Source organism: Entelurus aequoreus, linkage group LG19, assembly GCF_033978785.1.
Source record: "Entelurus aequoreus isolate RoL-2023_Sb linkage group LG19, RoL_Eaeq_v1.1, whole genome shotgun sequence".
Lineage (NCBI taxonomy): Eukaryota > Metazoa > Chordata > Actinopteri > Syngnathiformes > Syngnathidae > Entelurus > Entelurus aequoreus.
This window is the reverse complement of record NC_084749.1, coordinates 47988078-48011145: the sequence shown is the minus strand read 5'-3', so window position 1 is coordinate 48011145 and position 23068 is coordinate 47988078. Positions and strand designations below refer to the sequence as shown.

The window sequence follows — 23068 nt, the reverse complement described above, 5'->3', positions numbered from 1 at the left end:
CCCAAACTCTTCCCTTTTCTCATAATAACGTTGACTTTGGATTGCTTGATTGATTGATTGAAACTTTTATTAGTAGATTGCACAGTAAAGTACATATTCCGTACAATTGACCACTAAATGGTAACACCCGAATAAGTTTTTCAACTTGTTTAAGTCGGGGTCCACTTAAATTGATTCATGATACAGATATATACTATCATCATAATACAGTCATCACACAAGATAATCATGAGAGTATATACATTGAATTATTTACATTATTTACATTATTTACAATGTGGGATATGGAGGGGGGGAGCGGGGGTTAGGTTTGGTTGGTATCAACACTTCTGTCATCAACAATCAGCATCAACAATTGCATCATCAGAGAAATGGACATTGAAACAGTGTAGGTCTGACTTGGTAGGATACGTACAGCAAGTAGTGGACATAGAGAGAGAGAGATCAGATAGCATAAGAAAAAGTATCTACATTTGATTATTTACATTTGATTATTGACAATCCGGGGAGGGTGTTAGTTTAGGGTTGTAGCTGCCTGGAGGTGAACTTTTATTGCGGTTTTGAAGGAGGATAGTGATGCCCTTTCTTTTACACCAGTTGGGAGCGCATTCCATATTGATGTGGCATAGAAGGAGAATGAGTTAAGACCTTTGTTAGATCGGAATCTGGGTTTAACGTGGTTAGTGAAGCTCCCCCTGGTGTTGTGGTTATGGCGGTCATTTACGTTAAGGAAGTAGTTTGACATGTACTTCGGTATCAGGGAGGTGAAGCGGATTTTATAGACCAGGCTCAGTGCAACTTGTTTTACTCTGTCCTCCACCCTGAGCCAGCCCACTTTGGAGAAGTGGGTAGGAGTGAGGTGTGATCTGGGGTGGAGGTCTAGAAGTAATCTGACTAGCTTGTTCTGGGATGTTTGGAGTTTAGATTTAGATTTAGTTAGGAGTATTTAGGAGCGAGGAAATTTCACCACTGGATTTGTTGCACAGGTGGCATCCTATGACAGCTCCATGCTGGAAATCACTTAGAGCGGCACATTATTTCATAAATGTTTGTAGAAACAGTCTCCATGCCTAAGTGCTTGATTTGATACACCTGTGGCCGGGCCAAGTGATTAGAACACCTGATTCTCATCATTTGGATGGCTGGACAAATACTTTTGGCATTATAGTGTATTATCTAGACCGGGCAGCATAGTGGCGCATGGTCAGCGCTTGTGCTTCACAGACCTCACACAAAGTCCTGGGTTCGATTCCCGAGCTGGTTCGCATGTTATCTCTGTGACTGCCTGGGTTCTCTCCGGGAACTCAGACTTCTTCCCACCTCCAGAGACGTACACCTGGGGATACTGTAAGCTGATTGGCAACACTAAATTGGCCATAGTGTGAGAATGTGAGTGTGAATGGTTGTCTGCCTATCTGTGTTGGCCCAGCCATGTCCAGGGTGTACTCCAAGAGGGGTAAGCGGTACAAAATAGATGGATGGATGAATGGGTTTTTATAGACCACAAGGAGGTGTGTTAAATGCATATTAAAATCATCATAGGTCCCCTTTGAAGTTGGTATTATATTTGATAAGGTTGTATGTAAAGGAGACCTATGATGATTTTAATCTACATTTAAAACGCTACCTTGGGGTCTAGATAATGTAATGTAATAGGTATGCTTTGGTGTCAGTTTTACACAAATTGTGCTCATAATCACTGTGGGGGGGCGTGGCCTGCGGACCTGCAGCGAAGCGGGGTGTGCCAGGACCGGTTTCGAGATTAGCGACAGGTGCGTAGATGGCACACCTGGGCTGGCTTATCTAATCACCGGTCACTCTGTTAAAGGGCAGCAGCCGGGAAGGAGAGAGGTTGTTGATGGTGGGGAGAAAACCCGAGCACGGACGAGAGTGAGGGCGAGACAGACAGAAATGACTGAAAACGAACACAAAAAAAATGTATTGCAAAATAAATCATTGTGCAGAAAGATGAACGAGGCGGTCATGTCCGTAATTGGTGGTCTGAAGAACCCGGAAGAGCAAGTCTTCCCTAATCACATTTTGAACCCCATTATTTTGGACGCATTTTGGCAGATATTAACAGTAAATGAACAAGTAGATTAATAATTCATTTTCTACCACTTGTCCTTAATAATGTTGACAAAATAACAGAATATGTTACTGCATATGTCAGCAGCTAAATCAGGAGTATTTGTTTGTTTACTTACTAATAAAAGACAAGTTGTCTAGTATGTTCACTATTTTATTTAAGGACTAAATTGCAATAAGAAACAAAATGTTTAATGCACCCTAGAATGTTTCGTTAAAATAAAGCCAATAATGTATTTGTTTGCGGTCCCCTTTATTTAGAAAAGTATCAAAAAGTACCGAAAAGTATCGAAATACATTTTGGTACCGGTGCCGGCACCAACATATTGGTATCGGGACAACACTAGTCTGTACCGATTCACGTAAAAGCAAACAGTGCCATATTTTGGTACCTTTGTTTCACATGACATCACGTCTGGTTGCAAACGCGGCACCGGCTCAAGGAGTTAAATACTCAGAGTGGACTCAGCTGGACTGCTTTTATGTAATGTTGCAATTTTTTATGTTGACAAAGCAAGAAGAGAGTGTTTAAAAGTACGGTAAGGGTCCACTTTTCCTAATGCGCTCAATGCTATCAATCAATCAATGTTTATTTATACAGCCCTAAATCACAAGTGTCTCAAAGGGCTGCACAAGCCACACCGACATCCTCGGTTCAGAGCCCACATAAAGGGCAAGGAAAAACTCACAACCCAGTGGGATGTCAATGAGAATGACTATGAGAAACCTTGGAGAGGACCACAGATGTGGGTGATACCCCCCCCCCCCCCCTCTCTAGGGGAGACCGGATGCAATGGACGTCGAGTGGGTCTAGCATAATATTGTGAAAGTCCAGTCCATAGTGCTAATATATCAATAGTAATGCTAATTCACACTGGATTTACCAGAGACATGCTACTGACTAAGGCCCTTTCTACACTAAGTGTGAAAATAAACAAAGTGGTAAATAACATCTTACAACAATCGATCTCGGGATCTAGATCTCTGGTCAGGACACTGTGCTTGTAGGCGGAAATTGGCGGTCGTACTTGACGACCGCAACCAATTCATAGCTCCACAATAATTACGGAGTACAAAACTAGACGTTGAGTAATCGCTCGACATACATCGCGAACAATAACTGATAGTCAAATCTAAACTCCAAACATCTCAGAACAAGCTAGTCAGGTTACTTCTAGACCTCCACCCCAGATCCCACCTCACTCCTACCCACTTCTCTAAAGTGGGCTGGCTCAAGGTGGAGGACAGAGTTAAACAACTTGCACTGAGCCTAGTCTATAAAATCCGCTACACCTCCCTGATACCGAAGTACATGTCAAACTACTTCCTTAATGTAAATGACCGCCATAACCACAACACCAGGGGGTGCTCCACTAACCACGTTAAACCCAGATTCCGAACTAACAAAGGTCTTAACTCATTCTCTTTCTATGCCACATCAATGTGGAATGCGCTCCCAACAGGTATAAAAGAAAGGGCATATCTATCCTCCTTCAAAACCGCAATAAAAGTTCACCTCCAGGCAGCTACAACCCTAAACTAACACCCTCCCCGGATTGCTAATAATCAAATGTAAACAATCAAATGCAGATACTTTTTCTTATGCCTTCTGATCTCTCTCTCTCTCTCTCTCTCTCTCTCTCTCTCTCTCTCTCTCTCTCTCTCTCTCTCTCTATGTCCACTACTTGATGTCCATACCCCCCCCCCCCATACCCCCCCCCCCCCCGCCCCTCCACACCCCTGATTGTAAATAATGTAAATAATTCAATGTGATTATCTTGTGTGATGACTGTATTATGATGATAGTATATATGATAGTATAAATCTGTATCATGAATCAATTTAAGTGGACCCCGACTTAAACAAGTTGAAAAACTTATTCGGGTGTTACCATTTAGTGGTCAATTGTACGGAATATGTACTTCACTGTGCAACCTACTAATAAAAGTCTCAATCAATCAATCAATCAATCAGTCTGCTTTGCCAGTCCAAATGCATTCGCTGTTTTTCGTAGTACTCCCGCATTCTCGTTGTCTCCCCTTCGACAAATGGACAAAGTTTTTCGCTAAGTAGAATCACAGCTGACCTGGACTTTGGAAAGTTCTCTTGCCGTTCCTGTGGCACAACACACTCGGTGACAAACATATCCCACCAGGCTGACGTTCTTCCAAGTTTGATCCAAAACCGGCGCTAAACTGTTGCCGTCTGAGATGTGTTGTATCCCAAATAGCTGCAATCGCGAGTTACGAAACCGCTTTATTATGAAGCTGGTTGTGGCGCGTTCTTTCTGACGTCACTTCATGTGTGGGGCGCGGTCTTTCTGGGGTCACTTCCTCTCCGAACTCATTTTGTAAATGATCAATGAGTCCATGCAAAGCTAAGAGCCGGAGATTCAAGAAATACACGGCGTACTTACCCGTGTAAAAAATGATCCAAGGAGGTGGACCTTAAACGATGGGTTAGTGTGGCTGAAATGGGGCTTTGGCTAAATAGTTATTCGTTTAAGGAGTTATCCGGCTTAATGTAGACAGGGCCTAAGATTGCAGATTTTGCATGGCGATTTCAACACCTCTTGGAAATGAAAACTACCACTGAGATGCACGCTACAGTCAAACAGTTAGTGTAATGACTGGGTGGCAATTTACTGCGGTGGTCGTTCTCCCTAGATCAGTGGTTCTTAATCTGGGTTCGATCGAACCGTAGGGGTTCGGCGGAGGTCAAAACACACCCGACTCATCGTGTAAATACAAACTACTCCCTATCGGCGTATTATGGATACGGCAACAGCTGACTGATTTGCAGGTGTGTAATTTGTTGTGAGTTCATGTAGTGTGTTGGTTTTGTTGTTTGAACAAGGTGATGTTCATGCACGGTTCATTTTGTCCACCAGTAAAAAAAACATGGTAACACTTTAGTATGGGGAACATATTCACCATTAATTAGTTGCTTATTAACATGCAAATTGGTAACATATTGGCTCTTAACTAGTCATTATTAAGTACTTATTAATGCCTTATTCGGCATTCCCTTATTATAACCCTAACCTGCTAACCCTGACCCTAACCCTAACCAAATAACTCTAAATTAAGTCTTTATTACTTAGAATATGTTCCCCTAGTGTCCAAATAACTCTAAATTAAGTCTTTGTTACTTAGAATAAGTTCCCCATACTAAAGTGTTACCAAAAACATATAACTTTGTCTTGAATTTGAAAAAATAAAAACATTTTATTTTTCACTAAAGAAGGGTTCGGTGAATGCGCATATGAAACTGGTGGGGTTCGGTACCTCCAACAAGGTAAAGAACCACTGCCCTAGATGCAGCAGGAACTCCGGAGTCAATTTATTGTCCATGAAATCACGCAATATACAAAAGTCCGAAAAGCGTACCGACAGCGTGGGAGCTACGGCGAAGCTTAGCACAGAGACAGGAATCAAAAATCTGTCATGACAGGGGGGGGTTGCAGCTTGCTGCGAGGATTGTTCTCCTGGGATGCAATCGGACTTTTCCGGACAAAGGTAGCAGGTAGGAACATATTTATTATTAATCTAACTACGCAGGACAAAAGACAGGAACTAAAACAAAAGGAAAGTGTGCCGATTGCAGGAGAGGCTAAGGAACATAAAACTTAACGCAGGAAACATACACTAACACTTAGACTGAACTATGGACATAGAAAACAACTAACCAAACTATGGCATAGAATGAACAAGACTTACTGCGGCATGAATGAAGCAATGGCATGAAACGGGCATGAAAAGAGCAATGTCGCCAGGCCGACTAACTGGCAAAGTCAGGCTTAAATAATAGTCTCTTTATCAGAGCAGGGGAAACTAATAAATCGCCATGGTAACTAAACAAACAAGGGAGCGCAAACAGGAACTAAAAAAAGTCCAAAACAAACAGAAAATAACAAAAACATAATCCAGACCACAGATCATGACAAAATCATAGACAAATACTTCGCGTACGGGTTGCATGGAAGCAAGTAGAAAATGTCGTCACTGTTGCGTAATGCAAACAAGGAAGCTGGACCGATTGTGGAGAAAAACGGGAATAAATAGCTCTGGGATTAGTGCCAGGGAGCGGGTGAGCGTCCCGAACACTCATCAAATTCAGTCATGGCAACTGAAACACAAACCCTGGGGTGCAGAAAACAGAACTGAGGTACACTGTAAAAAAAAAAATCCTATTTTTATGGTTAATTTACTCTATATTTCTACTGTAATTTTTCTATTGTTTTTAAATACTTTATAAAACTGTAGAATTGAAGACATTATCTGTAAATAAACAATCCGCCTGTTATTTTAAGTAATATGCCAGTATGATAAACTATGTATATTTCTATTTTTTTTACAGAAAAATACCAAATTATACATAGCATTTTCTGTTTTCTTAAATTACTTCCAATTTCATGTACAATTACAGTAATTATCTTTCATTAAATATGTAGCTTGTTATATAAAAGTCTATGTCCATACTAACAATCTAACCCAGGGGTGTCAAACTCAAATACAGAGTGGGCCAAAATGTAAAAGTGAACAAAGCCGCGGGCCAAGGTTGAACAAATTAACCTTTTAATAGGGACCCAAACACGTTTTGCATTGAATATTGAACAAGCAAGTGCTTATATAACTTTATAGTGACATGCAAAATCCAGTTTAAAATAATAATAATAATAATAATACAAAAATATCAATGGCATATCAAATAAAATGTAAATAAAAATGGAATGCCTCTTTTCTATGTGCAGCCTTCTGAGGTAAATACCAAAATAAACTTTTTCCACAGGCTAATAATAAATTTGAAAATAAAATAACAATAATGAAAACACCCCCCCGCTACCACCAAACCCTGTAGAATAAAGGTATTTTTCTGCAGAACTGTTTGCATCGTCACTTTATTAAAGGTGTTTGATCGTAATCATTTGGAAAAACTCTGTAGAATAAAGGTATTTTTCTGCAGAACTGTTTGTATTGTCACTTTATTAAAGGTGCTTGATCGTAATCATTTGGAAAAACTCTGTAGAATAAAGGTATTTTTCTGCAGAACTGTTTGCATCGTCGCTTTATTAAAGGTGTTTGATCGTAATCATTTGGAAAAACTCTGTAGAATAAAGGTATTTTTCTGCAGAACTGTTTGCATCGTCACTTTATTAAAGGTGTTTGATCGTAATCATTTGGAAAAACTCTGTCGAATAAAGGTATTTTTCTGCAGAACTGTTTGCATCGTCACTTTATTAAAGGTGTTTGATCGTAATCATTTGGAAAAACTCTGTCGAATAAAGGTATTTTTCTGCAGAACTGTTTGCATCGTCACTTTATTAAAGGTGTTTGATCGTAATCATTTGGAAAAACTCTGTAGCATAAAGGTATTTTTCTGCAGAACTGGTTGTATTGTCACTTTATTAAAGGTGTTTGATCGTAATCATTTGGAAAAACTCTGTAGAATAAAGGTATTTTTCTGCAGAACTGTTTGCATCGTCACTTTATTAAAGGTGTTTGATCGTAATCATTTGGAAAAACTCTGTAGAATAAAGGTATTTTTCTGCAGAACTGTTTGTATTGTCACTTTATTAAAGGTGCTTGATCTTAATAATTTAGTAAAAATCTGTAAAATTACGATATATTTCCGCAAAACATTTCATGAAAATGTCTGTAAATATAATGTTTTCGATCATTATTTGGTTCACAATGTTTTACTTTAATTTTATGGTTTTCGTTTGGCAGTAGCTGACCGTTTTTTTTACAGAATTTTTTTTTTTACAGTGTAGTCAGAACTAACAGAACAGAACACGATCCGGGCATCGGATCATAACAAGTTAGTGTGTAATAAGTAAAATACTTACAGTATAAACACTTTGTAGGACTCAACAAAAGAAAAACACTGGCACATTCAGATTAGTGGCAAAGAGTCTGTACACTACTGCCATCTAATGTCTTTGAATTGCTTGCAAAGTCTATTATATAGTACAGTACAGTACTTGCAAATGAGACACAGGCGTGTAAGAAAACAACAAAACAACTGGACAGCACAGCTCAGTGTTAAATGTTCAATAAATAAAAATTAAAAACAGGTTTTAAACAATAGGAGGGAGATCTAGTGGATAGCCAACTCCAGACGTCGGCAGCTACGTACAGTACATGTATACACACACTCATGCACACACACTTACACACCAACATGCACGCAGCCAGTGGCCTTGGGACTAATTGCCAGATTGAAGCAGATTTTCTTCTTCAGTTCAGAGCTGTAATTGTGAGGAGAGTAGAGAGGAATGACAGCGCTTCAAGCTGAGAGGACCAATCACGAGGGGCCACCGATTATGATTTCGGTGTGTGTGCGTGTTTGTGAGTGTGTGTAAGTGTGTGTACATGCGTGTTCTTGTATTTCTACCCTTCTTGAGACATCAACAAGGAAAAAATACCTTCCATATGATGAACAAGTTAGGACATAAATCATGTTCCCAATACGGAAAACCATTGCATCTAATAGAGAGCCAAATACTAGAGTATGTGAACATTGCTCCAAAGTCAGGGTTTTTTGTTGATTTAATGTGCATACAAAAGTAAACATTGACAGCTGCAAAGGCAGCAATATATATAAGAACAAGTGTGTGTATGAAATTGAAATGGCCAAAATTAAATAAATAAAAAATAGATATATGTATATAGAGACCTACTGTAATAATGAAGTAAATAATGAAGATTATAAAAAACAATTACAAGCAAAAAAAAAAAAAAAAAAAACTAAACTAAAAACTTACCTTTTTTATATTTGCATAGTATGTATATATTATTAATGTTGTAAATACAAATCGTTATATATCTAGAAAGGGTGGTCCTAAAGAGGTAGGCATTTTTTTCGGAGGTCTCAAGAAGGTAAAAAACACAGTAATGTGTGTGTGTGTGTGTGTGTGTGTACATGTGTGTTCTTGTATTTCTACCCTTCTTAAAGACATCAACAAAGAAAAATGCCTTCCATATGAGGACCGGTGAACAAGTTAGGACATAAATTATGGTCCTAATACAGAAAACCATTGCATCTAATAGAGAGCCAAATACTAGAGTCCGTGAACATTGCTCCAAAGTCAGGATTTTTTGTTGATTTAATGTGCATACCAAAGTAAACATTGACAGGGGCAAAAGCAGCAATATATATAAGAACAAGTGTGTGTAAGAAATTGAAATGGCCAAAATTAAATAAATAAAAAATATATATATGTATATAGAGACCTACTGTAATAATGAAGTAAATAATGAAGATTATAAAAAACAATTACAAGCAAAAAAAAAAAAAAAAACTAAACTAAAAACTTACCTTTTTTATATTTGCATAGTATGTATATATTATTAATGTTGTAAATACAAATCGTTATATATCTAGAAAGGGTGGTCCTAAAGAGGTAGGCATTTTTTTCGGAGGTCTCAAGAAGGTAAAAAACACAATAATGTGTGTGTGTGTGTGTGTGTATACATGTGTGTTCTTGTATTTCTACCCTTCTTAAAGACACCAACAAGGAAAAATGCCTTCCATATGAGGACCGGTGAACAAGTTAGAACATAAATCATGGTCCTAATACAGAAACCATTGCATCTAATAGAGAGCCAAATACTAGAGTCCGTGAACATTGCTCCAAAGTCAGGATTTTTTGTTGATTTAATGTGCATACAAAAGTAAACATTGACAGGGGCAAAAGCAGCAATATATATAAGAACAAGTGTGTGTAAGAAATTGAAATGGCCAAAATTAAATAAATAAAAAATAGATATATGTATATAGAGACCTACTGTAATAATGAAGTGAATAATGAAGATTATAAAAAACAATTACAAACAAAAAAAAACTAACAAAAAAAAACTAAACTAAAAACTTACCTTTTTTATATTTGCATAGTATGTATATATTATTAATGTTGTAAATACAAATCGTTATATATCTAGAAAGGGTGGTCCTAAAGAGGTAGGCATTTTTTTCAGAGGTCTCAAGAAGGTAAAAAACACTATAATGTGTGTGTGTGTGTGTGTGTGTGTGTACATGTGTGTTCTTGTATTTCTACCCTTCTTAAAGACATCAACAAGGAAAAATGCCTTCCATATGAGGACCGGTGAACAAGTTAGGACATAAATCATGGTCCTAATACAGAAAACCATTGCATCTAATAGAGAGCCAAATACTAGAGTCCGTGAACATTGCTCCAAAGTCAGGATTTTTTGTTGATTTAATGTGCATACAAAAGTAAACATTGACAGGGGCAAAAGCAGCAATATATATAAGAACAAGTGTGTGTAAGAAATTGAAATGGCCAAAATTAAATAAATAAAAAATAGATATATGTATATAGAGACCTACTGTAATAATGAAGTAAATAATGAAGATTATAAAAAACAATTACAAACAAAAAAAAACTAACAAAAACAAACTAAACTAAAAGCTTACCTTTTTGTATATTTGCGTAGTATGTATGTAATATTAATGTTGTAAATACAAATCATTATATATCTAGAAAGGGTGGTCCTAAAGAGGTAGGCATTTTTTTCGGAGGTTTTAAGAAGATAAAAAATACAATAATGTGTGTGTGTGTGTGCATGTGTGTGTTTTCTTATATTTCTACCCTTCTTGAGACATCAACAAGGAAAAGTACCTTCCATATGAGGACCGGTGAACAAGCAACGACCAAAATTATGGTCCCAATACGGAAAACCATTGCATCTAATAGAGAGCCAAATAGTAGAGTCTGTGAACATTGCTCCAAAGTCAGGATTTTTTGTTGATTTAATGTGCATACAAAAGTAAACATTGACCGGTGCAAAGGCAGCAATATATATAAGAACAAGTGTGTGTAAGAAATTGAAATGGCCAAAATTAATTTAAAAAAAAATATATATATATACAGTATATGTATATAGAGACCTACTGTAATAAAGAAGTAAATAATGATTATAAAAAACAAATTCAAAAAATAAATAAATAAAATAAAATAAAAGCTTACTTTTTTTTATATTTGAATAGTATGTATATATTATTAATGTTGTAAATACAAATCGTTATATATCTAGAAAGGGTGGGCCTAAAGAGGTAGGCATTTTTCCTAGGTCCCAAGAAGGTAACAAATACAATAATGTGTGTGTGTGTGTGTGTGTGTGTGTGTGTGTGTGTGTGTGTTTTCTAATATGTATACCCTTCTTGAGACATCAACAAGGAAAAGTACCTTCCATATGAGGACCGATGAACAAGTTAGGACCGAAGTTATGGTCCCGATACAGAAAACCATTGCATCTAATAGAGAGCCAAATACTAGAGTCCGTGAACATTGCTCCAAAGTCAAGATTTTTTGTTGATTTAATGTGCATACACAAGTAAACATTGACAGGTGCAAAGGCAGCAATATATGATAAAACAAGACGGCAGCTAAAGAAGGACTTCCCTGTTCATCCCCGAAAAAAGCCCGCCAGGTGAACGGCTGATTGTACGACTTCCGGTGCTGACGTAAGACAACCCGTGTCCCATATGTGACCGTAGGATGAACAAATACACTACGCTACTAAGACTATAGTGGCCATTAAAAGTTAGCTTCTACTGCTGGGTTGCCCAAGGTGCGGCACAGGGGCCATCTGTGGTCCGTGATGCGTTTTGTCATCGGCCTTAAGCACATTACAAAAAACAAAAAAATAGAGATCTCATATGGTGGTGAAATCTATCAAAATGAGGGTGGTCCCAAAAAGGAGGGATTTTTCAAATTGACTGTGTGTCGCTTTTAAAAGTGTTCCCTCTCTGGTCAACGTATGAAATAACAAGTGTGTGTAAGAAATTGAAATGGCCAAAATTAATACAAAAATAAATAAATAAATATGTATATAGAGACCTACTGTAATTACGAAGTAAATGATGACGATTAAAAACCTACTCAGTGGCCTAGTGGTTAGAGTGTCCGCCCTGAGATCGGTAGGTTGCGAGTTCAAACCCTGGTCGAGTCATACCAAAGACATAAACAAAATGGGACCCATTACCTCCCTGCTTGGCACTCAGCATCAAAGGTTGGAATCGGGGGTTAAATCAACAAAAATGACTCCCGGGCGTGGCTACCGCTGCTGCTCACTGCTCCCCTCACCTCCCAGGGGGTGAACAAGGGGATGGGTCAAATGCAGAGGACAAATATCACCACACCTAGTGTGTGTGTGACAATCATTGGTACTTTAACTTTAACCAATTGCAAAAAAATAATAATAATAAACCAAAAAAAAAACTAAAGTAAAAGCTTACATTTTTTTACATTTTCATAGTATGTATATATTATTAATGTTGTAAATACAAATCTTTATATGTCTAGAAAGGGTTGTCCTAAAGAGTTAGGCATTTTTCCTAGGTCCCAAGAAGGTCAGAAATACAAGAATGTGTGTGTGTGTGACTATCATTGGTACTTTAACTTTAACTTAAACCAGCGGTGTCCAAAGTGCGGCCCGGGGGCCATTTATGACCCGCAGCTAATTGTTAACCGGCCCGCCACACATTCTGGAAAAATTGCAAAATTGATAATATTGCAAAAATTTAAAAAAACATTTAAAAAAAAGTGGAATGAGGTGAAATCTAACAAGAAAAAGTTGCAATGTTGACACAAAGCTGCCATGCAGGCTATTTGTTTTTCTTTTGTCTTTGTTTATTTTTCTTTTTTTTGCCATTGCTAAAAAAAAAAAAAAAAAAAAAAGACTAAAAATCTATGTTATAATGAATTATTACTTAAAAAATATCACTTTAAAATGTTTTATGTGGAAAAAATATTGCATATACTGTGTGGTTGCCATATAAAAACATCAAAGTTTTATTTGACAAAATAGCATAAAACAAACAAAATAATAGTTCAAACGTAAAATGGACAGATATATCTGAAGTTGATCTCGTAATTTAAGTGTTAAAAGTAAAAAAAACAACTAATAAAAATGTATCACTTTTGATTTGGATCCCAAATATATTTAGTAGGATTTTATTTAACTTTTCACTGTGATTACTCAAAAATATTAAATAATTAAAATCAATGGTGTCCTGCATTATTGATCTTTTAAGGCTCTAATTACTAAATACTGTATATTTCAGTTTTACTATAAAAAAAAAGTTGTCTTTGACAGAAAAACCTTTTTTTTTTTTTACTTTATTTCAACTTCAAGTTGATATAGAGATTTACTGTAAGCGTTAAATAAAAAATAATAATAATTTGACTTATTTTTAACAGTTTAATGACTAAGACCCTTTATAGTCCCCGGGAGCCCTAAAGGTTAAAAAAATTTTTTTAAAAAATCCATATATATTAAGGTTTGAAAATGAAAAATATTAAAAATGCTTACATTTTTCCATGTGGAAAAAGTTTGGACACCCCTGACTTAAACCAATAAAAAAAATAAAAAATAAAATAAACCAAAAAAAAAACAAACTAAAAGCTCACCTTTTTTATATTTGCATAGTATATATATATATATTATTATTTTTGTAAATACAAATCTTTATACATCTAGGAAGGGTGGTCCTAAAGAGGTAGGCATTTTTCATAGGTCCCAAGAAGGTCTGAAATTCAAGAATGTGTGTGTGTGACAATCATTGGTACTTTAACTTAAACCAATTACAAAAAAAAAAACTAAACAAAAAAAAAAAACTAAAATAAAAGCTTAACTTTTTTATATTTGCATATTATGTATATATTATTAATGTTGTAAATACACATCTGTATACATCTAGAAAAGGTGGTCCTAAAGAGGTAGGCATTTTTCATAGGTCCCAAGAAGGTCAGAAATACAAGAATGTGTGTGTGTGACTATCATTGATACTTTAACTTTAACTTAAACCAATTACAAAAAAATAAATAAAAACAAAACAAAACAAAAAAAAACTAAAAGCTCACCTTTTTTATATTTGCATAGTATGTATATATTATTAATGTTGTAAATACAAATCTTTATACATCTAGAAAGGATGGTCCTAAAGAGGTAGGCATTTTTCATAGGTCCCAAGAAGGTCAGAAATACAAGAATGTGTGTGTGTGTGACAATCATTGGTACTTTAACTTTAACTTAAACCAATTCCAAAAAAAAAAACTAAACAAAAAAAACAACTAAAATAAAAGCTTAACTTTTTTATATTTGCATATTATGTATATATTATTAATGTTGTAAATACACATCTGTATACATCTAGAAAAGGTGGTCCTAAAGAGGTAGGCATTTTTCATAGGTCCCAAAAAGGTCAGAAATACAAGAATGTGTGTGTGTGACTATCATTGGTACTTTAACTTTAACTTAAACCAATTACAAAAAAATTAATTAAAAAAAAACAAAAAAAAACAAAACTAAAACTCACCTTTTTATATTTGCATAGTATGTATATAGTATTAATGTTGTAAATACACATCTGTATACATCTAGAAAAGGTGGTCCTAAAGAGGTAGGCATTTTTCATAGGTCCCAAGAAGGTCTGAAATACAAGAATGTGTGTGTATGACAATCATTGGTACTTTAACTTTAACTTAAACCAATTACAAAAAAAAAAACTAAACAAAAAAAAAAACTAAAATAATAGCTTACCTTTTTTATATTTGCAAATTATGTATATATTATTAATGTTGTAAATACACATCTGTATACATCTAGAAAAGGTGGTCCTAAAGAGGTAGGCATTTTTCATAGGTCCCAAGGTCAGTAATACAAGAATGTGTGTGTGTGACTATCATTGATACTTAACTTTAACTTAAACCAATTACAAAAAAATTAATTAAAAAACAACAACAACAAAAAAAAACTAAAAGCTCACCTTTTTTATATTTGCATAGTATGTATATATTATTAATGTTGTAAATACAAATCTTTATACATCTAGAAAGGATGGTCCTAAAGAGGTAGGCATTTTTCATAGGTCCCAAGAAGGTCAGAAATACAAGAATGTGTGTGTGACTATCATTGATACTTTAACTTTAACTTAAACCAATTACAAAAAAAAACTAAACAAAAAAAAGAAAAAGAAAAGCTTACCTTTTTTATATTTGCATATTATGTATATATTATTAATGTTGTAAATACACATCTGTATACATCTAGAAAAGGTGGTCCTAAAGAGGTAGGCATTTTTCATAGGTCCCAAGAAGGTCAGAAATACAAGAATGTGTGTGTGTGACTATCATTGATACTTTAACTTTAACTTAAACCAATTACAAAAAAAAACTAAACAAAAAAAACAAATAAAAGCTTACCTTTTTTATATTTGCATATTATGTATATATTATTAATGTTGTAAATACACATCTGTATACATCTAGAAAGGATGGTCCTAAAGAGGTAGGCATTTTTCATAGGTCCCAAGAAGGTCAGAAATACAAGAATGTGTGTGTGTGACTATCATTGATACTTTAACTTTAACTTAAACCAATTACAAAAAAAAAAAAAAAAAAAAAAAAAAAAAAAAAAAAAACTAAAAGCTCACCTTTTTTATATTTGCATAGTATGTATATATTATTAATGTTGTAAATACAAATCTTTATACATCTAGGAAGGGTGGGCCTAAAGAGGTAGGCATTTTTCATAGGTCCCAAGAAGGTCTGAAATACAAGAATGTGTGTGTGTGTGACAATCATTGGTACATTAACTTTAACTTAAACCAATTACAAAAAAAAAACCAAACAAAAAAAAAAACTAAAATAAAAGCTTACCTTTTTCTATTTGCATAGTATGTATATATTATTAATGTTGTAAATACAAATCTTTATATATCTAGAAAGGATGGTCCTAAAGAGGTAGGCATTTTTCATAGGTCCCAAGAAGGTCAGAAATACAAGAATGTGTGTGTGTGACTATCATTGATACTTTAACTTTAACTTAAACCAATTACAAAAAAAAAACCAAACAAAAAAAAAAACTAAAATAAAAGCTTACCTTTTTATATTTGCATAGTATGTATATATTATTAATGTTGTAAATACAAATCTTTATACATCTAGAAAGGATGGTCCTAAAGAGGTAGGCATTTTTCATAGGTCCCAAGGTCAGAAATACAAGAATGTGTGTGTGTGACAATCATTGGTACTTTAACTTTAACTTAAACCAATTACAAAAAAAAAACTAAACAAAAAAAATAAAAAAATAAAAGCTTACCTTTTTTATATTTGCACATTATGTATATATTATTAATGTTGTAAATACACATCTGTATACATCTAGAAAAGGTGGTCCTAAAGAGGTAGGCATTTTTCATAGGTCCCAAGAAGGTCAGAAATACAAGAATGTGTGTGTGTGACTATCATTGATACTTTAACTTTAACTTAAACCAATTACAAAAAAAAAATAAAAAAATAAAAAAACTAAAAAAAAAAACTAAAAGCTCACCTTTTTTATATGTGCATAGTATGTATATATTATTAATGTTGTAAATACAAATCTTTATACATCTAGAAAGGGTGGTCCTAAAGAGGTAGGCATTTTTCATAGGTCCCAAGAAGGTCAGAAATACAAAAATGTGTGTGTGTGTGTCTGCAGAGGGTGAAGGGTTAAGTCAACCGTCAGTCAATTCCAGGTTTCCGTGGCACTGACCTGGTACACACACACACACACACACACACACACACACACACACACACACACACACACACACACACACACACACACACACACACACACACACACACACACACACACACACACACATGTACTCACAGTGTGAACAAAGTGAACAAACTCCAATGAAATAAATGAATCTGGGAGCAGTGCGTCATTAATCGTTGCTATTGAGCATGTCAAAAATGCAAAAAAGGTCAGAGAGTCGGCGCCCAGCGGCGGCCCATCATCATCATCATCATCATCATCATCATGATCGCCGTGCGAGCATGCAAATATGTAAATGAGCCAGATTGCTCAGACCACAGCTTCCGTGCAACGACGCCAGACAAATATTTGCACCTGCTAATTGAAGACGACGTCCCGTGACGTTGAACGCACAACTCGGTACAAAGCTGACAACTCTTTATCACACTTTCTCCTCCTGCAGGAGCTTTGTCAGACTCCGCGGGACAGCAAAGGGCTGGAAAACGACGGCGGAAAATGGCAACGTGGAGCCCAGCGTGCGTGCTTTTTTTTTTTTTTTCTGTGCACCGCGACACAACGCGTAAACACACCTTTTTCCCTTTACCGCAATTTGTGGCAATAAATGTGAGGAAACGTAGCTTTTTTTGGTCAAACATGTGCTGGGAGTCAGAACCGGTCCTCTTACCTGGCGGTGATGTCACGCTGGGGTCTTATGACGAGGCCTCGCCGTCTCGTTCTCTGATTGGCTGCTGCCACAAGAGCGTTAACATCCATTGCAGGAAATCAGCATCCACGCTATTTTTGTAAGAACTGATACGGGATTTCTTGGAAGGAACGATGTAATGCTCCTATCTACCTGCCAGCCTGAACTTCGGTGACTCGCAATAGACGTTTCCCTTGCCATCTTTGGCCAAGCCACCCTGGTTTACCTGAGGCCCTCCCTCTCTCTCTCCCCCCAGCCCAGTCTTGGAGCCCCTACAGCGGGCCCGGCTCGCCGTCTCCCAGCCTCTCCTCCAGCCTGCCTCCCTCAGCTCCGTGTTCAAGGGGAGAGCCAGCTAGGAATGCTGTGGCTCTAGACGTTTTTGCCCGAGCCCTTGGTCTCTTTCACTGAGGCAAGATTAGTTCATACAAAAACTCAACAATACGCCACTGAAAGCCATTGTTGATATTCAACATTTTTCACATAGCGGAGCAGAATAGACAATGCGGTAGCCGGGAAAGCACGAAGTGGACTCGGAGGGTTGATGGCTGATGGTATCTCTGCCGAGCCACGGCCGTAATCCTTTCTGTACACACGCCGACACACTTTCCACATCCTAAAGACGGTCAGATCAATAATGCTTGCCTTTTTGTGTCTGCATTTGGATCCGTGTGATGGGGGGGGGATAAAGAACATTCGGATTCTGTGCCTTGGTGTGTATGTGTGTGTGTGTTTTCTTGCATTTCTACCCCTCTTGAGGCATCCACAAGGAAAAGTACCTTCCATATAGGGACCGCTGAACAAGTTAGGACCGAAATTATGGTCCCAATACGAAAAAAACATTGCATCTAACCGAGGGCCAAATACTAGAGTCCGTGAACATTGCTCCAAAGTCAGGATTTTTTTGGTTGATTGAATGTGCATACAAAAGTAAACATTGACAGGTGCAAAGGCAGCAATGTATGTATAATAATGAAGATTAAAAAACAATTACAAACAAAAAAATAAAAAACAATTTACTAAAAGCTTATCTTTTTTATATTTGCATACTATGTGTTCCGCCTGAATGCAGCTGAGATAGGCTCCAGCACCCCCCGCGACCCTGAACGGGACAAGCGGTATGAAATGGATGGATGGATGGAAGTATATATTATTAATGTTGTAATTACAAATTGTTACATATCTAGAAATGGTAGGCCTAAAGAGGTAAGCATTATTCAGAGGTCTCAAGAAGGTAAGACATACAATAATGTGTGTGTGTTCTTGTATTTCTACCCTTCTTAAAGACATCAACAAGGAAAAGTACCTTCAATATGAGGACCGGTGAACAAGTTAGAACATAAATCATGGTCCCAATTCGGAAAACCATTATATCTAATAGAGAGCCAAATACTAGAGTCCGTGAACATTGCTCCAAAGTCAGGATTTTTTTGGTTGATTTAATGTGCATACAAAAGTAAACATTGACAGGTGCAAAGGCAGCAATGTATGTATAATAACGAAGATTAAAAACCAATTACAAACAAAAAAATTCAAAAATTAACCAAAAGCTTACATTTTTTATATTTGCATACTATGTGTTCCGCCCGAATGCAGCTGAGATAGGCTCCAGCACGCCCCCGCGACCCCGAACGGGACAAGCGGTAGAAAATGGATGGATGGATGTATATATTATTAATGTTGTAAATACAAATCGTTATATATCTAGAAAGGGTGGGCCTAAAGAGGTAGGCATTATTCGGAGGTCTCAAGAAGGTACAAAATACAATAATGTGTGTGTGTGTGTTTTTTTCTTCTTGTATTTCTACCCTTTTTGAGACATTAACAAGGAAAAATACCTTCCATATGAGGACCGGTGAACAAGTTAGGACATACATCATGGTCCCAATACGGAAAACCATTGCATCTAATAGAGAGCCAAATACTAGAGTCTGTGAACATTGCTCCAAAGTCAGGATGTTTTTGGTTGATTTAATGTGCATACAAAAGTAAACATTGACAGGTGCAAAGGCAGCAATGTATGTATAATAATGAAGATTAAAAACCAATTACAAACAAAAAATGTAAAAAAATTTAAAAAGTTGAATAAAAGCTTACCTTTTTTATATTTGCATACTATGTGTTCCGCCCGAATGCAGCTGAGATAGGCTCCAGCAGCCCCGTGATTCCGAACGGGACAAGCGGTGGAAAATGGATGGATGGATGTATACATTATTAATGTTGTAAATACAAATCGTTTTATATCTAGAAGGGGTTGGCCTAAAGAGGTAAGCATTATTCAGAGGTCTCAGGAAGGTAAGAAATACAATAATGTGTGTGTGAGAGTGTGTGTGTTTTCTTGCATTTCTACCCCTCTTGAGACATCCACAAGGAAAAGTACCTTCCATATAGGGACCGGTGAACAAGTTAGGACCGAAATTATGGTCCCAATACGAAAAAAACATTGCATCTAACCGAGAGCCAAATACTAGAGTCCGTGAACATTGCTCCAAAGTCAGGATTTTTTTGGTTGATTGAATGTGCATACAAAAGTAAACATTGACAGGTGCAAAGGCAGCAATGTATGTATAATAATGAAGATTAAAAGCCAATTACAAACCAAAAATTAAAAAAATTTAAAAAGTTGAATAAAAGCTTACCTTTTTTATATTTGCATACTATGTGTTCCGCCCGAATGCAGCTGAGATAGGCTCCAGCAGCCCCGTGATTCCGAACGGGACAAGCGGTAGAAAATGGATGGATGGATGTATACATTATTAATGTTGTAAATACAAATCCTTTTATATCTAGAAGGGGTTGGCCTAAAGAGGTAAGCATTATTCAGAGGTCTCAGGAAGGTAAGAAATACAATAATGTGTGTGTGTGTGTGTGTGTGTGTGTGTGTGTGTGTGTGTGTGTGTGTGTGTGTGTGTGTGTGTGTGTGTGTGTGTGTGTGTGTGTGTGTGTGTGTGTGTGTGTGTGTGTGTGTGTGTGTGTGTGTGTGGGTGTGTTTTCTTGCATTTCTACCCCTCTTGAGACATCCACAAGGAAAAGTACCTTCCATATGGGGACCGGTGAACAAGTTAGGACCGAAATTATGGTCCCAATACGAAAAAAACATTGGATGGATGGATGATGTATATATTATTAATGTTGTAAATACAAATCATTATATATCTAGAAAGGGTGGTCCTAAAGAGGTAAGCATTATTCGGAGGTCTCAAGAAGGTACAAAATACAATAATGTGTGTGTGTGTGTTTTTTTCTTCTTGTATTTCTACCCTTTTTGAGACATTAACAAGGAAAAATACCTTCCATATGAGGACCGGTGAACAAGTTAGGACATACATCATGGTCCCAATACGGAAAACCATTGCATCTAATAGAGAGCCAAATACTAGAGTCCGTGAACATTGCTCCAAAGTCAGGATTTTTTTGGTTGATTGAATGTGCATACAAAAGTAAACATTGACAGGTGCAAAGGCAGCAATGTATGTATAATAATGAAGATTAAAAACCAATTACAAACAAAAAATGTAAAAAAATTTAAAAAGTTGAATAAAAGCTTACCTTTTTTATATTTGCATACTATGTGTTCCGCCCGAATGCAGCTGAGATAGGCTCCAGCAGCCCCGTGATTCCGAACGGGACAAGCGGTGGAAAATGGATGGATGGATGTATACATTATTAATGTTGTAAATACAAATCGTTTTATATCTAGAAGGGGTTGGCCTAAAGAGGTAAGCATTATTCAGAGGTCTCAGGAAGGTAAGAAATACAATAATGTGTGTGTGAGAGTGTGTGTGTTTTCTTGCATTTCTACCCCTCTTGAGACATCCACAAGGAAAAGTACCTTCCATATAGGGACCGGTGAACAAGTTAGGACCGAAATTATGGTCCCAATACGAAAAAAACATTGCATCTAACCGAGAGCCAAATACTAGAGTCCGTGAACATTGCTCCAAAGTCAGGATTTTTTTGGTTGATTGAATGTGCATACAAAAGTAAACATTGACAGGTGCAAAGGCAGCAATGTATGTATAATAATGAAGATTAAAAGCCAATTACAAACAAAAAATTAAAAAAATTTAAAAAGTTGAATAAAAGCTTACCTTTTTTATATTTGCATACTATGTGTTCCGCCCGAATGCAGCTGAGATAGGCTCCAGCAGCCCCGTGATTCCGAACGGGACAAGCGGTAGAAAATGGATGGATGGATGTATACATTATTAATGTTGTAAATACAAATCCTTTTATATCTAGAAGGGGTTGGCCTAAAGAGGTAAGCATTATTCAGAGGTCTCAGGAAGGTAAGAAATACAATAATGTGTGTGTGTGTGTGTGTGTGTGTGTGTGTGTGTGTGTGTGTGTGTGTGTGTGTGTGTGTGTGTGTGTGTGTGTGTGTGTGTGTGTGTGTGTGTGTGTGTGTGTGTGTGTGTGTGTGTGTGTGTGTGTGTGTGTGTGTGTGTGTTTTCTTGCATTTCTACCCCTCTTGAGACATCCACAAGGAAAAGTACCTTCCATATAGGGACCGGTGAACAAGTTAGGACCGAAATGATGGTCCCAATACGAAAAAAAACATTGCATCTAACCGAGAGCCAAATACTAGAGTCCGTGAACATTGCTCCAAAGTCAAGATTTTTTTGGTTGATTGAATGTGCATACAAAAGTAAACATTGACAGGTGCAAAGGCAGCAATGTATGTATAATAATGAAGATTAAAAGCCAATTACAAACAAAAAATTTGAAAAGTTGAATAAAAGCTTACCTTTTTTATGTTTGCATACTATGTGTTCCGCCCGAATGCAGCTGAGATAGGCTCCAGCAGCCCCGTGATTCCGAACGGGACAAGCGGTAGAAAATGGATGGATGGATGTATACATTATTAATGTTGTAAATACAAATCGTTTTATATCTAGAAGGGGTTGGCCTAAAGAGGTAAGCATTATTCAGAGGTCTCAGGAAGGTAAGAAATACAATAATGTGTGTGTGTGTGTGTGTGTGTGTGTGTGTGTGTGTGTGTGTGTGTGTGTGTGTGTGTGTGTGTGTGTGTGTGTGTGTGTGTGTGTGTGTGTGTGTGTGTGTGTGTGTGTGTGTGTGTGTGTGTGTGTGTGTGTGTGTGTGTGTGTGTGTGTTTTCTTGCATTTCTACCCCTCTTGAGACATCCACAAGGAAAAGTACCTTCCATATAGGGACCGGTGAACAAGTTAGGACCGAAATTATGGTCCCAATACGAAAATAACATTGCATCTAACCGAGAGCCAAATACTAGAGTCCGTGAACATTGCTCCAAAGTCAGGATTTTTTTGGTTGATTTAATGTGCATACAAAAGTAAACATTGACAGGTGCAAAGGCAGCAATGTATGTATAATAATGAAGATTAAAAGCCAATTACAAACAAAAAAATAAAAAAACTATTTACTAAAAGCTTATCTTTTTTATATTTGCATAATATGTGTTCCGCCCGAATGCAGCTGAGATAGGCTCCAGCACCCCCCGCAACCTTGAACGGGACAAGCGGTAGAAAATGGATGGATGGATGGAAGTATATATTATTAATGTTGTAATTACAAATTGTTACATATCTAGAAATGGTAGGCCTAAAGAGGTAAGCATTATTTAGAGGTCTCAAGAAGGTAAGACATACAATAATGTGTGTGTGTGTGTGTGTGTTCTTGTATTTCTACCCTTATTAAAGACATCAACAAGGAAAAGTACCTTCAATATGAGGACCGGTGAATAAGT

The 23068-nt window shown here is 36.6% G+C and overlaps 1 protein-coding gene across 4 annotated transcripts in view; it reads right to left on the bottom strand.

The window, feature by feature from the left end:
* Window positions 1-23068, bottom strand: part of LOC133635425 (uncharacterized) — a 418448-nt gene that overhangs the window by 176402 nt on the left and 218978 nt on the right. The window contains exon 1 of one of the 4 annotated variants that reach the window (XM_062028618.1): window positions 17329-17589. The exons of the other annotated variants lie outside the window; for them this stretch is intronic. The gene's annotated coding sequence lies outside the window, so the exon portion shown is untranslated. Of the gene's footprint in view, window positions 1-17328; window positions 17590-23068 lie in introns of those variants that run through there. 4 annotated transcript variants of the gene reach the window in all.